This window comes from Uranotaenia lowii, chromosome 1 (genome assembly GCF_029784155.1).
Source record: "Uranotaenia lowii strain MFRU-FL chromosome 1, ASM2978415v1, whole genome shotgun sequence".
In the NCBI taxonomy this organism is placed as follows: domain Eukaryota; kingdom Metazoa; phylum Arthropoda; class Insecta; order Diptera; family Culicidae; genus Uranotaenia; species Uranotaenia lowii.
In genome coordinates this window covers 151228958-151246611 of record NC_073691.1, presented here as the reverse complement: position 1 = coordinate 151246611, position 17654 = coordinate 151228958, and the positions used below count along the sequence as shown (strand labels likewise).

At 36.7% G+C, this 17654-nt stretch overlaps 1 non-coding gene across 1 annotated transcript; it reads left to right on the top strand.

Annotated features, from left to right (window-relative positions):
* The first annotated feature begins 16736 nt into the window (after positions 1 to 16736).
* On the top strand, positions 16737 to 16809 carry Trnaf-gaa (transfer RNA phenylalanine (anticodon GAA)). Its single transcript has one exon. It is a non-coding gene; the product is annotated as a tRNA-Phe (tRNA).
* Positions 16810 to 17654: the final 845 nt, after the last annotated feature.

Here is a 17654-nt window from a genome sequence, read left to right as displayed (position 1 = left end):
AGTAAACAAAAATTACCGAGTTCGGTAATTTTTTTACCGAAATCCTAACATGTGTAAATCGTTAAACTGTTCGGTAATTTTTTCGGTAAAAAATAAACGAATATCGGTAAATCGATTCTTCATTTACCGATGTTCGTATACTTTTTACCGAAAAAATTACCGAACAGTTTAACGATTTACACATGTTAGGATTTCGGTAAAAAAATTACCGAACTCGGTAATTTTCATTTACTGTGTAAGTTTCAGCAATATTGAAATCACTAAATTGTTGAGAACATTTCAGTGTATAATAAAGGGTGATACGGTCAAAATTTGGTCAATATCAACTTGACGTATTTCTTTCAATTTTGTATTTAAAAAACCTGAACACCCCTCATTTTGAAGGTGTGTATGTGTAGAATGTTGCTCCTATTTTGATTTTGGAATTCACTCTTCAGTTGTCAAAATGCCGTCCAAGGAAGAAGAGCAGCGTATCAAAATTTTGCTCGCGCATCGCGAAAATCCGAGCTACTCGCACGCAAAGCTGGCGAAATCGCTAAAAGTTGCCAAATCAACCGTTACAAATGTAATTAAAGTGTTTGGGGAACGTTTGTCGACAGCCAGGAAGTCTGGATCGGAGGGAAATCGAAAACCGGAAGCCGCTGAGACGACAAAGAGAGTTGCCGGTAACCTCTCTCTCCGAAATGCCGCAAATAAGCTGGGTGTATCGTCTACAACCGTGCATCGAGCCAAAAAACGAGCCGGACTATCGACTTACAAGAAGGTAGTGACTCCAAATCGCGATGATAAACAAAATACGACGGCCAAAGCGCGATCCCGGAGGCTGTACACGACGATGCTGACGAAGTTTGACTGCGTGGTAATGGACAACGAAACCTACACAGTAAACGAAAGTTACCGAGTTCGGTAATTTTTTTACCGAAATCCTAACATGTGGAGTTCGTTCAACTGTTCGGTAATTTTTTCATGGCTAAGAAGTGACAGCTGTCAAATATTACGGACCCTTTTCGGTGAAAAATACCGAAACTCGGCTGATCATGTCTAAGTTCATCTGTCAAAATATCGACAGTTGTCAACGTGACAGCTCGTTTAATTACGGAATAACCGGTATTGTTGAACCGAATGTCTGTAATTAATACCGAAAAGTCGCTAATGTTCAACCGAAAAACAATAAAAGGTCGTTAATATATTCCGAACAACCGGTAGGGTTGACCGAGATACCTTTAATTATTACCGAGATACATTAAATTATTACCGAAATAACTAAAATTATTACCGAAATACCTAAAATTATTACCGAAATACCTAAAATTATTACCGAAACATCTGTAAAATGTACCTAAAAACCGGATTTTTTTTACCGAAAAGACGTAATATTTCGGTAATATTTACCGAAAAACCGGTAATTATTACCGAAAAAACCGATAACTTGCCGTTTCCAGAACTTGCCGTTTTTTGGAAACACTTATCGGTATTTCGAGGCTCAGCCAAATCGACTTTTTTACATGAAGCGCCTTCTGAAATCAAACAACTTTTTCGACTCGCATCTTACATCGAATGCCGCGCCTTCATCATCATATCCTCGTTGAAAGTCAGTCTTTAATTAGTTTAATACAATAATCGTTTTTAAAAATTGGAGTCATTTTTACTAATTTTATAAGTACTTTTGACATCCGGATCCATCAAAAACACACAAAACAAATGATGCGTTGCGTTGCGCAAATGAATAACTCAAGACTAGAGGCAAGAGAGGCAATTATTGGAGCAAGCGAGATGCGTTTAACTTATCACGGCTGGGAGAGTGAGACAGTGAAAAAAAATTGCTGTTTGTTTCTGACAGCGACGCATGCTGTTTTCAGCTTTTTTTACAGTTTTCGGCGTTTTTTACCGAAAATAGTTTGCAAAATGATTTGTTTACATATCGATAAACGAGCTTCGTTAATTCTAGATATGGATTAACGAATATTTGTAAAAATAGACGTCAGTTTATTCAATTACCGAAAATATCCGATTTACAGAACTGTTTCTGTAAAATAAATTACCGAACTCGGTAATTTTCGTTTACTGTGTACGTCAAAGCCGACTACAATCAGCTTCCGGAACAGGAGTTTTATACGGCAAAAGGAAGGGGAAAGGTAGCAGATATTTTCAAGCACATGAAACTGTCAAAGTTCGCGAAGAAATATCTGGTTTGGCAAGCCATCTGTACCTGTGGCTTGAAAAGCAGCATTTTCATAGCTTCCGGGACTGTCAACCAAAAAATTTACGTCAAAGAGTGTTTGAATAAACGTCTGCTGCTTTTCCTGAAGAAACACGGTTGTTCCGTACTGTTTTGGCCGGATTTGGCATCTTGCCATTACGGTAAAAAGGTCATGGGGTGGTACGCCGCCAACAACGTGCAGGTGATTCCTAAGGACAAGAACCCTCCCAACACGCCAGAGCTTCGCCCAATTGAGAAATACTGGGCTATTGTCAAGCGGAACCTAAAGAAGACAAAAAAAACTGCTAAGGACGAGCAGCAGTTCAAGGAAAACTGGCTTTCTGCGGCGAAAAAGGTGGATAAGGTGGCTGTACAAAATCTGATGGCAGGGGTTAAGCGTAAGGCCAGGCTTTTCGGATTTGGAAAAGCGGAAGCCTAACTGAATATTTTTCCTGAATTTTATACTAATTAAACTTGAAAAAGAAATTTAATTTGATTTTTTAAATAAACGATTTCACCGATTTACACGCGTTTTCCCTTGACCAAATTTTGACCGTATCACCCTTTATCTAAAACTAAATACCCGTCTCCATACTTGGATTTTTATAAAAAATGAGTGCCTTTGACCCGAAAAAATGACCCAATATTTAACAGATCATGGATGTCAACACTGTCTATCATGGAGTTTCGCAATAACGGGTCAGTTTTTAAATTTCAAGAAGTTCTATCAAATAAGTGTGTGACACAATCTTGGAAGATAAAGTTATTTGCCAGAAAACTGAAAGACTTGTGTTTACTGTATTAAATAGACTGTCCTTAAATGAACAAACCTGTTGAAGTTTAAATTTTTCATTTCACTGTTAACAATCTTTCTAGGAGGATTTAATCCTTGATAAACTTCCAATAACAATTGAAGTGCTAAACAATTAGTGTTTCTCCAAAAGAATATTTTGCCAAAGAAATGTTCAGAATGCTGGTAATATGTGTACGCAAGTAAGAGATACATATTCTTGTGGAAAAACATATTCTATGCATATGATCTAGGTAAATGATCTTGAGCGGAACTAAATGGCTCAATTCGACGCAACTCAGAACAGTTGATCAAGCGGTGTGGCTATGGGTTATAACCGAACAAAAAATTTTTCAGTTCAGCGGATAGATCTTGGTTTCTGCTTTCTAAAGATGATTTTTAGAAAATTTTAGAGTAAGTCCTAATAACTCTAGAGCTGTTTCACTGAAGTAAGAATTTTGATCTTGAGCGGAACCAAGCTGATCTTGAGCGGAACTAAAATATGATCTTGAGCGGAACCATTTTCTTCTGTGAACATCTTTTAAAGCTCTTATTCATAAAACTTGTGTAACTGTGAAAACTTCAATAAAATTTCATCTTTGAAGATTTAAAAGTTCAAAAATCAATGTTTTTACGTAAAAAAAAAAGAAATTTAGCGTTCCAAAGTTGTTCTAAAAATATCCGTTCAAATTTGTTTCTTGTTACAAAAAAGTCCAATTTTCACTCTGATTCACTGTATCTTATTTTGAAATAGTCGATTCTCTTAATTCAAATTTTAGTTTTTTTTACCTCAAAAATTAAATTCGTTACTATATTTGATTGATTGAATGTGCATGTTTAGGGTCATATTGTCCATAACTACTTTTGACGGTAAAGACAGAGTCAGAAATACAAAAGAAGATGCCTTAAATTACAGATGTTGCAAAAAAAAACTGTACATTGCTCTAAATCAAGGTTTTTGAGAAAAAAAATCAGATTTTTTGAGATTTCTCCTTTGTGATATTCTATATTCCTTTAATTTCCTTGAAATTCATGATAAATTGGGTCATTTTTATATTTTAGTAGCAAAAATCAGTTTACGTTGAAAATCTTTTCATCCTTTTCTAACTCAAAGTAAGAAACCTAAATTTTATATTGACCCAAAAATTATATTTATGGAAATCCGTTCGAAATTGAAAAAAATCTATGAAATCTGTATAAATTTCAAAATTTCGTGCTCTGTGACACAGATGCTGAGATAAAAGTTTCCTCAAAATTTTGTGAAATTACAGATTTTTCTGTGATATCTGCAATCTTGCTCTAAGCAACTCATTCTTAGAATAAAGTTTATAATAATAATTCCAATTTCTCATGAATCAATCATCAATCAAATAATTTTTTTCCTTGATTTTACATATTTTCTTTCCTTAAGCTGATATAAAAAGAAATATACAAAGGTGCTGCATACATTCAGGGGAAAAAACCGCGTGTGAGACATTGGGCATAAGGCAGCGCACCTAGCGGTTTATTTCGGAAGCTGGTAGTTCCGCTCAAGATCAAAGATGGTTCCACTCAAGATCATATTTTACTTTTAAAAACTACGCCATTAATTGATATTTTAATGGAAAACTTGTTACAAAAACCCGAAAAATGCTTTTCTATGAGTTTTTCTACCATTTTATTCATTAACAACCAGTTTATAACGATCGAGAGTGACAAAAATTGACGTTCAAAGTCAGCGTAGATTGATGAAAATTGCAGCAAAAATGCGCATGTTTTTAAATCTTCTAATAACATTACTTCAGATAATAAATTTTAGCAAAAATGTCAATGCTTGTATGAAAAGATCTTGAAAAAGTGTTTTTTCAACATTTTGATAATATTCATAAACAATCATTGCCTAGATCTTAGGAAAAGTAAATGGTTCCGCTCAAGATCAGATTTCGACTAGTTCCGCTCAAGATCATTTACCCTATTTTTGGTTTCAAATTTCAATGCAAGAAGACGGAATAAGTCGTGAAATTGAATATAAAGTAATCCAAACCGAGCCGGAAGTCCATCGTCAGCCAATCATCATTTGTTGACATTTCGTATGAAAAACCACATCCAGAACAGCCATCTGGATTACGAAGCTGTCCATTGAGCCACTTTCCCCCCTACTTTTGATGGAGGTAATGACTGTCCAATGCATCAACAAACGGCCCAATCATAAACATACCTTTGAAGAGTGAAGTACACATATACATATGATCGGAGTTGATCGAGGTGTGAGATTACGCTTTGCTTTGATCTTCTTGCGACTTTGCGGGAAACATCTTGAGCGGTCACTTTGAAGGGTAAAGAAGGAAGTACCGACCGACTCTTCCGATGATTTGCTGTTCTATGTTTTAATGTTGGTGCTACTGGAAAAAACAACTGAGCTAAGGGGCGCGGACATACATACTAAACTCCGGGTGGAGAGCTTTGATTTCATTTGATTTAATTTGAAGCAGCTTCATTGGACGTTCAGCTTATGGATCATTCAAACAAGGATAGAGGGATATCGGGGATTTTATTTATCGGGTCATTATTTGTAAACAAAACCAAAGATTTCTTAAGCCTAGTCCACACTAGGCAACATGAAATGCGATTTTTGTTATGAGACAGACGAACTTTGTTATCTGTTGTTGTTGTTGGAAACCTGAGACGGTCTCAGTGTCTCCCGAAGAAAATGGGAGACGCTGAGACCGCCTCGAGACGAACCGTCTCCTAGTGTGGACTAGGCTTTAGAATCAAGATAGTCGGGCTGTTGTTCTCTCGAACAAACCGTTGGCGACAACAAAACAATGGCTGCCGCTTTGCGAGATGGGATCTAAGCTTTGCAGCTTTCTTCTCAAGTATTGCAACTTTGCGTTCGAGCTTCGAGTTAACGGACATCATCGCACTAAAACATTGAATATCAAATGTCAGTTCACCCACATCATGATTGTGTTCAAATTGTTTACGGTAATGGGAACAGGCGGCGGCAACGCTATTCAAACCGTATGGAGCACATCTCTCAGATTTCCCCTTTTTTTCCCCTCGTTTTGACAGATTTAAGCTTTTTTCCTCAGATTTGAGCTTTCGTCTCCTATGCCCTCAAGGCAAAAAAAAGCTTAAATCTGAGGAAAAAAAGCTTAAAAACGAGATTCACGACCACTTATTCAAAAGATGTTGGTCACACGATACATAGACAAATCGTGTAACATTGCCGCCGTCTGAATGGGAATTGCACTGGTGCACGAGTGTGCGTGAAGTGTTTAAACTTGAGGTTGGACCGCAACCCGTTAACCCTTATTTGGCGCTAGTGTGATGTCGCCAATATTTAAAAGAAACCGATAGGATCTGCTTAAGATCATTTTGTTTTTCAATTAATCAATCCATAGTGGTTATAACTCTTAAACCTAACTGGAAATAATTTTCTTAGATCGAAAAAATCACGGAACACAGATTTCAAAGGCGACATGAATGATAATTTTCTGAAAAATAGGTCCATTTTCGGTTTTCTCATGTTTTAATTTTTTTGAATGCTGTAGCTTTTAAAAACTGCTTTGTATCGATTGTATTTAAGATTAACATGTTTTGAAAGATTCCGCGCAAAAAGTAAGTTAAAATTTCGATTTTAGTGAACCTCGTCTAAGCAGTTTTCGGCAAAAAACTTTGCTATAAATTTATTGCCAATTTTCCGTTCAATTTGAAGTTTTTGGTTTTGTTTTGAAGACCTATTATATAAAATGGTTCTCTTATTTTTATCATATTTTGTGTGTGTTTTTTAACAATCGACCGTTGAAAATGTTTTAAAATCTCTTCTGAAATTGCTTCAATCGTGATTCAGATTGCAACTCCATTCATGAAGTTCATGGAGGGTAAGCTAATCTGCAGCTACCACGCCCCTAATTAGCACACACAGAAAACGGCATCAAAATCAGCAACCCAGCAGCATTGGTACACCTTCAATTAGAACTGCAATCTTCACACCCGGTCTATTTTTACCCGGATCTGCACCAGCATCAGCGATGGCAAATTTGCAAACTCTCCCTCTTTTTCTGTGGCAGTCAAATGTTGTTTAGTTTTTTGAACCGATGCGAATAAAATGTTTGCAATTTCCCATTCGGACTTCCCGGATTTCTAAACTTTCTCTGGCTGCTCTGCTTCTACTCACTCACGACGATGGGTTATTATTAGTCTCCTCTAATGATGGTGATTCGGGTAGAAATTTAGCTGCCCATGTTGCAAAACGTCGAGAATTACGACGAGGGCGAAGCGACTGCAGCTTCCAACTTGGGTGCAGCCAAACAGGAGCGAAACGATGCAAAAACATTCTTGCCTTCCTAAATATATGTTAAAGTTTATGGTTGGACCTATTTCACGGTTCCGCCTATTGATGGAAACGTAGCGGGTATCCATATCACGTAACCGGGACCAGAAATTGACATCCTCGAGGCATCATCCGCAATGAAGCACGAACACGGTTATTTTGTACCACCTTCAGACATTCATTCATGGCTTCGAAAGTTTGCCGCGTCTGCAGATCTTCGTTTCGTGTTATGTTTTAAGAATGTTATAATTAAGATTGCGAAATGGTCGATAGACGAAATTTCAGCTTCCAGATGCTAGGAAACATTGCACAATGGGGAAAAAAGTGTACAAACCGCGAAGAAATTCAATAACTTTTGTCCTACATGACCCAAATCTATGAAATTATACCTTCCTTTTGTGAAAATTTCCGAAGAATCGATTGGACATAGTTTGAAACGCCGCACAAGCTTGCGAACGAAGATATAGTGCCTTTTTAACCCCTAAACCCCTAAATTTTGAACCAAATGGATTGTATCCTATGTGATTTTTTCCGAGGAATCCAATGAAGGCTGTTTGAGCCACCGCACGCTTTAGAAAATGGAGTATTGGCTGTTTTTACCCTCAATTCCCTTACATTTTTAAACGATTCCAGAAGAAAGCATGTTCGGACTTGAAAATTTTGAACCAAATGGATTTTTTCCGAGAAATTCAACGAAGCCTATTTGAGATACCGCACGGATTGGAAACAGAAGTTATGGCTGTTTTACCCTCAATTTCCCTACATTTTTCAAATTGTTAAGAAAAAGCATGTTCGGACTTGAAAATTTTGAACTAAATGGAACGTATCATGTGTGATTTTTTTCGAGGAATGGAACGAAGTCTATTTGACACACCGCACGGATTGGAAACAGGAGTTATGGCTGTTTTACCCTCAATTCCCATTCATTTTTCGAAAAGTTCAGAAAAACCATGATCGGACTTGAAAATTTTGAATCAAAAGAGACTTTTCTTATGCAATTTTTTCCGAGGAATCCAATCAAGGCTGTTTGATCCACCGCACGCTTTGAAATATGGAGTTATGGCTGTTTTTACCCTCAATTCCCCTACATTTTTTTTAAAAATCATTGAAGAATGTAGGGGAATTGAGGGTAAAAACAGCCATAACTCCATATTTCAGAGCGTGCGGTGGTTCGAACAGCCTTCATTCGATTTTTTGGAAAAAAATGCATGAGATAAGTCTCTTATGGTTCAAAATTTTCAAGTCCGACCACGGTTTTTCTGAACTTTTTGGAAAATGAAAGGGAATTGAGGGAAAACAGCCATAAGTCCTGTTTCCGATGCGTGCGTTGTGTCAAATAGGCTTCGTTGCATTCCTCGAAAAAAATCACATAGGATTCAACCCATTTGGTTCAAAATTTTCAAGTCCGAACATGCTTTTTCTGAGCTATTTGAAAAATGTAGGGGAATTGAGGGTAAAACAGCCATAACTTCTGTTTCCAATCCGTGCGGTGGCTCAAATAGGCTTCGTTGAATTCCTCGGAAAAAATCACATAGGATACAATCCATTTGGTTCAAAATTTTCAAGTCCGAACATGCTTTTTTCTGAAATTATTGAAAAATGTAGGGGAATTGAGGGTAAAAACAGCCATAACTCCATTTTCCGAAGCGTGCGGTATCTCAAACAGCCTTAATTTCATTCCTCAGAAAAAATCACACAAGATACGTTCCAAAAGGTTCAAAATTTTCAAGTCTGAACATGCATTTTCTAAATAATTTGAAAAATTGAGGGGAATTGAAGGTAAAACAGCCATAACTCCATTTTTCGAAGTGTGCTGAAGCTCAAACTGCCTTCATTCGATTGCTCGAAAAAATAACACAAGATACATCCCATTTGGTTCAAAATTTTCAATTCCGAACCAGCTTTTGTCAGAAATAATTGAAAAATATTGGGGAATTGAGGGTGCGGTGGCTAAAACAGCCTTCATTCGATTCCTCAGAAAAAATTACACACGATAGGTCTGTTTTCGTCCAAAATTCTCTGGTTCGAATCAGTGTTTTTCTGGAATGTTTACAATATATAGGGGAATTAGGGGTTAAAAAGGCACTATATCTCCGTTTGCAAGCTTGTGCGGCGTTTCGAACTATGTCCAAACTATTTTCCGGAAATTTTCACAAAAGAAAAGTATAATTTCATAGATTTGGGTCATGTAGGACGAAAGATATTGAATTTCTTCGCGGTTTGTACACTTTTTTCCCCATTGTGCATTGGTGAGTTGACAAAAACCCGTTTTTTTTCGCTGAAAAATTTAAAAATGTTTAGTTTTAGTATTGAAAAAATATTTTTTTCTTAAATTGCAGAAAACAAGGACTAAAACATTAGTTTCAGTACTTTTTTGAATGAAGTTTTATGAAAGAAAAAAGTCCCAAATTTGAAATATTTTAAGACTAACTAGTAGCTACGTATATTGAAGTTCAGATTTCCGGTGCAAACTTCATATTAAGATTACAGATTTCAGCTTTCAGATTTCAGATTCAGATTTCAGTTTCAGATTTCAGATTCAGATTTCAGATTCAGATTTCAGATTCAGATTTCAGATTCAGATTTCAGATTCAGATTTCAGATTCAGATTTCAGATTCAGATTTCAGATTCAGATTTCAGATTCAGATTTCAGATTCAGATTTCAGATTCAGATTTCAGATTCAGATTCAGATTTCAGATTCAGATTGCAGATTCAGATTTCAGATTCAGATTTCAGATTCAGATTCAGATTTTAGATTCAGATTTCAGATTCAGATTTCAGATTCAGATTTCAGATTTCAGATTCAGATTTTAGATTCAGATTTCAGATTCAGATTTCAGATTCAGATTTCAGATTCAGATTTCAGATTCAGATTTCAGATTCAGATTTCAGATTCAGATTTCAGATTCATGTTTCAGATTCAGATTAAGTTTTTAAAATTTGAAAGCATTTGAGATTATATCAGAGTGGTCATTACGTTCGGTTCTGCGACTTAAACGGTCGACGCAAATGTATTGACTTAAGTCAGTCCGTAAGTGAAAAATGAAATCCAAATTAAAACCAAACACATATGAAACAGCCCAGCCCAGCCCTCAATCATCAGCGACCATGTGGTAAAAATATTCAACATACCGCACCGCATCCGTGCACGTGTTGCTCTTTTCATTCAACTTTGGATAGGTGCTCGTCGCGACGCTCAACGCTTTTCTTAGCCAGCGTACGCGAACCGTGTTTGTATATTTTCTTTATTTTTGTCTTCATTTTTCGGATGGGAGGAAACCGCCGTTGCTGCACCGAGCGGAAGTGCAATGTACATGTATGGTTTGCTGGTGGATTACTGCAATGTTGTTATGGGTGTCTAATGTCGTCGGAAAGATGGGAAAAGTACCGACAACTGAGCACACTTTCTTTCACGAGACTTCGAAGGCAAAACCCCCGAAAGTACGTCGTCGTCGCGATTTAGTAAAGTGCGTAGGGAGAGAGCGATGGGTATCTGGCATTTGCCCCGAGACCAAAAAGGACGGATGCGTGACATAGTTTTCCTAGCCAGGGATGCTGTGAAACTCATCTTTCGTTCGATTGAGGAACATCAACAACGAGACATCTGCGCGATCAAACCTGGAAGATGATGCTCTCGGAACGGAAGGAATTTCTCGTAATGGCAGGTGTTCCTCGGAAAGCCGGCCCAAATGAATGGGATCGGACTCGAGAATTTCTCTCAAGCTTATTCAGGACACAAGATTGCAAAATACCGACCAAGACGAGACGATCATCTCGGACGACTCGGCACGTGTTTGTTTGTGTTTGGTGAGGTGTCATTGTTTTTTGAATGAGAAAATTGTCTCAAGGCTGAATGGTCGATTTCTAGAATGAGTTTAATATGTTAATGTGGCGGATGGATCGTCGTTTCAGTTATGCATTGCACTGCCGGGTCCATCAGATCATGCAGCAATTTGTACAAGTAGCAATCAGTTACGCTGATTATCTAGATTCTAGGGGATTTGATAGACACAAAAGCTCTCAGTGCACTAAAAATAAAAATCAGATGTTCAAGCGATTGAAGATTTTAAAATATTGGAAGGTATCAGCTTTCCCGAAATTGGGTGCCATTAGTTAGGAAGGCTACCCAAGGACTTGTTAAGAAGATTCCGATGCCTCTGCTGGCTTATCAGAACTCGGCAGGTACTTTACTTGGTCATTTATAGTATCTGTTAGCGCCAAAACATCAGCAGCGCGAGCCAAGCGAAGATCACCTCAGCTACAAGGAGTATCAATTACTGCCACACGTTTTCAAATCATGGATCACCCAAAATCTGGACGCATTAAAAAGGATCTATCTCGGAGCTGTGTAAACGAAATAAAAATGTTTTGTAAAAATAATAAAAAAATTATTCCAATGTTGTTTTGATGAAATTTCGAACTTTTCGTCGATCACCACTCATCATAGTTTGGACACCTTATTCGCTGACCTCAGCGGCCATTTTGTTCCACAATCTCTTCATTTCTGTTGCATCCCGCGTCGTCTTACTATTCTTCTTCATTTTCTGCTTGACAATTGCCCGAAATTTTTTGATAAGGCGGAATCGAGGGCAGTTGGGTGGGTTGATGTCCTTTTCGACAAAATCCACTCGTTGTCCCGATACCACTGTAGTACCTCTTTGCTGTAGTGGCAGCTTGCCAAATCTGGCGAAAACTTGACTGCTCCTTTCTAAAATCTAATGTACGAAAAAAAAAACGTTTTCCAGGCACTCCTCCTTGTACATTTCGGAGTCCATCCCAAGCAACATTTTAAAATCTCTCAGGTTTTATAAAAAAAGCTTAAGTTTTTTAATAGGATTGAGGACGGCTTACTTGATGTGAAGCATATTTTGAGAAGATTGTAACCGGTTGGTTACAAATCGTTTGATTTTCGTTTTCATTTTGTAGTTTTGTATATTTAGCTCTAGAAAATTCATGATCCTTGTCCAGTCTCACAACAAGATAGCACCACAGTAGGCTACATTTTACTGCTGGCTGCTGTCAACTAACAGAGTAGGAAAAGGAGGAAAGAAAAAGAGAAAATGGAAGGCGAAAAGGAAGCTTGCTTCCGTAAAAATCGCTCTCTTCTATATCAGGCGTCCGTGTGTGAAGTCTAGTCCTCGTTTAGTGTTGTGAAGTTCCAAGGAATTCGCCCGGAAACGCCGGTTGGCATCCCCACGGCTCGGCCCGCAGATCCTTGTGATCTCGCGCCTAATCGTAATAGGATCATCATCTTCGTCCTCGGGTTCTGCGGATCCCTAATTATCAAGGAGGACTTCCCTTCTCGGCCTGTCCGGATACGGGGCACTCTCGTGGGCAGGCCGATTAAAAGCCAAAGAAGGAAGACGCCTGCAACGACCGAGTCCAGCAACGCCCGCTGGCGCCGACGGTTTCGGCACCCCGTCGATACGCCTTTACATCGACGGCCCTCCTGCTTCCGGAACTGGATTTCCGGAACTGCGACGTCGCGACAGAACGGCAACAGCAGCAGCACATCACGGTTAGTGAAGCAATTACACGCCACACAAGACACAGAATATTGTTTATACACACAGACAACACGCCACAAGAAAACTTTAAATAAAAAAAACCATAGAAACATGAAATTTCCAGATTTGTGTATTTTATCCGTAAAGTCCTTGGTTACCCAGTAGCCAGCCGGCCCTGAGGTTCCGTACTCTTAGAGTACCTTGCCTTGGCTGGTCTAGCCGCTGCTTATGCATCCGTAACAAGATCATTATATAGATGTTATTCAGGATTGCTTCAAGACCATTATACAACCTTCATATAAAACTCCAGTGAAATACAGGATGTTTTTTTTTTCCATTCATTTATATACCGGCTTGAAATACAGCTACACAGCATTTACAAAACCGGTTTATAAAACCAGAATTTAGTCACTTGCAAACGTCAAAATTGTCCTATACAACGCCTAGTATTCTTGAAGAAAGATTTTATAAACCTCTTATGAGAAAGCAATGCAATTTAGTCGAATAAGAAAACATCAATGAAGAATGTAAACAAAAAAGCAGGGAAAACATTAATTCTTTTGACGGAGCAATTATCTGGAAGATTCTCCCCTGTTATACATTAAGGTGTGTGTACACAAAGAAATAAGGAGTGCGGGAGGTATAGGAAATCGGTCTTTTGTGTCCAAAATTGCTCAGGAAACTTTCCAATCAAAATTAATTGTAACAACTATTACGCTTCGTCTAATCTTACGCCAAGGGCCATTAATCTGAAACCGTTAATCGATATGCTGTAACCCGGAATGGACACAATGAAAAGGTCCGTAAATTATTCAACGAAAACCGTCTCAAATGGTTCCGTGCGACATTCCCACTAAACTCTCATTGGAAGATCTCTCAGCTGATGTTTTTGATTGCGATCAATGATAGGAAAACAAATATTGAAGAGACTTTGATTTTGTGTTTCATTTCTTTTTGTGTTTTATAAAAACAAAACTCACAATTCACTTTTTGGAATTACGTTTTTTCGACACTTAATTCGGCACTAATTGTTCCTAATGTTAACATATGAGGAAAAATGTATCAGCGTACCCAATATTACAATATTAGTTCCTGATTTTCCATCATATGGGTATGTATTTTTAACACTTCAATGAGAAAAATCTCAAAACTCACCTTTTTTTTATAAATTTTACAATGTTTTTGGAATCTGAATAGAGAAATAAGGACTATTTAAATCCTACACAATATTTCTTTACGCTAGTTTTGAAGAAAGTAATGGATGTTGAGCTTATTAAAATTCAAACTTTTACCTTTTCAATGGATACATTTATTATATTTCAACAAGTAGAAAATTCATTGAAATGGATACCAATGAGTAAAGTCAAACAGAGCATGCATGCAGCATGCAACAGCATGGTTCAATACAACATTTGTGTACCACAACACTTATTTGACTTTTATTTTAATATAATGTAATAAAATTATCATTTAATGATAACAAAACGATGATGCCATAGTTTCTCACATCGTGAGATAGTTGTTAGAAGTTTTTGATTCTCATAGAAAATTTGGAAAATCGAAATTTTCACATTTTCGTTGCAGTAAAAAACTTCACACAATGTGACGGATTGGTTTACAACTACAAACTTTATATGAGTTTTATTATCCTATATCAACACTGTTGGTGTATGAATATTTTTCGGACAATCATTTAATTTTTTAAAATAAATATTTTTAAAATTCCGTTACCAGTCTGGGCTAAAATGCATCGACATGCAAATCAATGATTCACAGTTCAAATCTTGTTTCCATATGCTAGAATATGATGTACATTTTTTTGTGGTATTTTTTATCCCTAAATGTATACATCACTCTTATGTTTTCTTTTTTAAAAAAATCTTTGACAGAAAAAATATAAACTTTAATTCTAAAAAAAAAAAAAATAATTGCAGATCGTGCTTTATGCGTAACAACATTACAAATATGTCAAAAACTATAACTATTAAAACTTTTTATTTTTTTATTTTTCATTAAAAAACAAAGGTTTTTGCCACTTACTCCTTTTTCTAAGTAGTGTGAAAATCGCATGTTTTTTTAATTTAAAAATAACTGGTTGAACCAATTTTTTTTTCTGACCACGTTAATTTGATGTCCCATTAACCTTTAAACTTTTATGTACAAACGGAAGAATTATCTGTGGACATTTGGTTTTTAGAAGCCATTGAAGTTGAAAAGTGTTGCATGATGTACCAGATGACGGTATACAACGTATTTTATTGAGATTTTTTTTAATTTTTCCTTTCGATTCTGTTCTCGTTGATAAGCTCTCTGTAACTTGATGGTTTCCTTCTCTGTCGCATTCTTTTCAACCTGGAAGAAAATATTAAAACCTGGCGAAAATATTTTTTCAACATTTTTAGCATTGAGATACACTGAAGTATAAAAAATCATGTTTTACTAGCTCAAAACAGTTTATTTTAACAGATCGTTGAAAATTAAGTTAAAACACAATTCAATCAATTAAATTTATTTCAAATACATTCTATGACTTTGAAATAGTTTGGAAAACTTTGACTATGTCCATAATTAGGAACACATTGAAAATAGTGTTCCTAATTGTGGACATATGTTTTTTTTTAGTTTCTACACGGAAAAAACATGGTTCTAACATACTTATTTCTTAAATCATGATAAAGAACAATCCGACGAAAAATTTCAAAATAATCGGTTGACAAATTCAGCTTTAAGCTTCCATTTCTAAACAGGTGTTTTTTAAGAAATTTGCTAACAATTCCATTCAATTTGGACATACTTTGAAACAATCCGGATTTTACGAAAAATCCTGTGAGTTAGAAAACTAATTTGTTTGTAAAATTAAATTTCACATGGTCCGTTGTCCGTTACATTATTTTTTTTATATAATTGTGAAAAGTGAAAAACAAAGTCAAAAACAGTCAAAATCGAACGGCATGTAAACATCAGGTACACATGCCAAATTAGGAACAGAGAACATGAGAATCGGAACCATCTGGGTCTTAATCCTGGTGCTACCTGGGAAGTATCACATTCACATCCCAATTGTACGCATTTCCATTGCAGCAATGTTTCTCCCAGAAAGGATTAACCAGGCCCTAAAATTCAGGTTAAAGAAAGGTTAACGGAATTTTGTTTTCGCTTCGGATTGTAGTGTGATTTATTGGCAAGGCGCCTCTCCTAACGTTCTCTCTTTTCTACTTCCATCCTACAGGAAAGCAACAGCAGAGGAACCGGAACAGAAAAAAATAAGTCCTAAGAAAAGGAAAGTCCTCCCTCAAGCGTTCACAAAATTAAAGGTGGTAGCAAAACCGATCATAATTAATGAGCTAATGTTTTCCGTCTTCTTTCTGAGGAAGTGAAAAGAGAAAATAAACAACAGAATCAACGATCAACACGTGGTGTAAAAAAATGCGGTATAGGTAGGACACAAATAAAAATGCATTTCTCGGTACATTGAGTTGATGCACTCACTGATGGACGAAAGAGATAAAAAGAAATGTCAATAAATAATTTAGGGTTAAGGTGTGATGACAATTCTCCGATTGTTGCAAGGGAAGGTGTTAAACGATAAAGATGTCACACGTTTGGAGATTATTCATTCATACATAATTTGTCAAAGAAATTTATGATCGGGAAGTATTGATACCTTTGCAGTTCTAAAATTATACCATTCTGCTCGACCAAGTTTTTTTTTATACCTACAATATAGTGCGCATGCGCGTCCTCTGAATGACGTTTGGTTTGGCTAACCGGTCCGAGTGAGCGAACAGCGGAGAAGTGAAGCAGAATGGAAATGAATAACCTGAATCGGTTTCAGAGCTGGGTCGATAACATAGCGGAGAACTGGGAGAACCAGTCCCTGTAGTCAGTTTTGAAGAGCGTGTGGAAGCCTCATGGACAAGGGGCCGAAATAGCTCAGTTGGGAGAGCGTTAGACTGAAGATCTAAAGGTCCCCGGTTCAATCCCGGGTTTCGGCACAATAATTGTTTTTTTGCCGAAGGTCGTTTCATTTCACATGAATAGCTTAATTATTTGTTTTTGTTAGATGTTCTATTTCCTGATTATTTGATTTATGGTGGTTCAGTCTTTGGTTTTAATGATCTCGTTGTCTTCGTACCACTTCAGGACATTATTGGAATAGGAACACGATAGTAAATCCGGCAAGGATATGGTAGCGCCCTTATGTTGCTTAAATAGAGGAAGTACACGCTACTGTAGAGGTATTTATGTACATACGTCTTCCCGTTCAAAATACCGGTAATTATAAGACTGTCCATTTCCCGGTCATTTTAACGTTCTCGCTGTTCTACTTGGAATCGAGTTTCCGAGTTAATAACTTAATTCACAGATTAATTCACATTCCGATAAACAACCTTCCTTCGAAAATTCGTTAAATGAAAGACCCTTTTTTTCAAGTAACACTCATTTTCTCAACAAACTTTTCAGATGAAATTCAATCCATCTGGATTTTTGTTATCACTGACAGGCTGTCAGTGGCAGCTATTAGGCTTGTTCAATGCATCATAAATCCCACTGTTTTTTTTTTCGGGATTTTAAACCAATATGTTTATTCATCCCCATTAATTTACTTTACTAATTTATTTACTTAGTTATCTTAGAATCTCCGTTACAACCTAAAAATGTATATATTATACCCTAGAAATATTTTTGGAGTTGCAAGGAATATTTAAACACTTTCGAATGAATTTTTATTATTTTGAATACAACACTAAGTTATTTCATATTTGGATTCAGCGCTAATAAATTAGACGAAACCAGTTCTGAAACCCTTGGCACCATGTAAAGATATAATTTAGGAGAC